The following is a 1,292-nucleotide window of genomic DNA, read 5'->3' as shown; positions in this document are numbered from 1 at the left end:
TTGTTACAGTAGCTTGCTTTTCATTCCCATTTTTTTGGTCATGTTGATGCTTTAACTCTTTATTTCCTCAAATGTATTTTATAGGCAAACCTATGGACCTTTATATTTTAATTAAACAAATAATTGCTTAAAGAGTAAATATTGTTAGAATGAAGAAATTAAACCTCTAGTAATTAGGTTTATTTACCTATTTTGTAATTTTTCATTAGCCATTACTTAACATCTTTGCATTACTGTCATCTTTTTTGTTTGCTCTTCTCTCCATTTCTAGTTTTTCCTTCTGATGGTTTAAAATGATACTTTCTTTTGCAATACTAGCTTTTTACATGACTCCTAATGTTTATCCCAGCAGGTTAACATCTTAAACTTTGTCAATATTTTGAATAAACCAGCAGCAAACTTTCTTATTCCTTTGGACTAACCCCTATGATTGCTAATCTTACCTACTGGATTGAGAAATTTGATTAGTAAAACATACAGATTTCCAGAGAAGACATATTAAGGACATAATTATGGAGTCCTTTGACTATGGGTGACACCATACTGGATTGATGAAAAGGGGGAAAGAGCCCATAAAGTCTAAGCATCCTCTCCCACTGTTTCCTGGCCACCATGGTTTTGCTCAGGAATTCCTACCTTTCCATTGGTTGGCTGAAACTTGTGAAATCCTAAGATCAATCTTTTCTTTCTTGTTCTTCCTCAGGCATTTGTCCTGGTGGGAAAAGAAAAAGTGGCTAGCGCTCTCCCTTTCTGCCTCACATTAACATTGTGTAGATTCCTTATTCTTGTATTTAGCATTCTTAAATTTTCCCACTAGCCATTGGTTTGGAAGAGGGTGTGTATGTGACTATGTGCAGAAGTGGTGTCCAGTGGACAACTGGATTCATGGATTGGAGACTTGAAACTTGGACTCTATCCCAAGGTCAGCCATCTGGCCTGGCATAATGCATCAATATCTGCACCGTAGTCAGAGCTGGGCTTGTTGTAGCCAGAAAACTTTCTGAGACAATTCTTACTTGTTAGAAAATAACTAAAGAAACTCCTGGTCACTGGAATAGTTCTTTGCTGTCTATAATGTACAAGGGAATCAGCTTTTTTGACCTTTGAGATCACTAGCAAAATCTACCCCTTCTTTCACAATTAGTTTTGTTTAGTCACTTCTTCGGTAACTCCAACTAAAAGCATGGAAGAGATAAAGGCAAAGGTTACTGAGTTCTGATTACTTTAAGTCTTTAAGAAAAGATAAAGCATGATATTTATTTATTTATTTATTTATTTATTTATTTATTTAT

This window comes from Microtus ochrogaster, chromosome 24 (assembly GCF_000317375.1).
Source record: "Microtus ochrogaster isolate Prairie Vole_2 chromosome 24, MicOch1.0, whole genome shotgun sequence".
NCBI lineage: Eukaryota > Metazoa > Chordata > Mammalia > Rodentia > Cricetidae > Microtus > Microtus ochrogaster.
The sequence above is the reverse complement of the archived record's forward strand: the minus strand, read 5'-3'. Positions refer to the sequence as shown.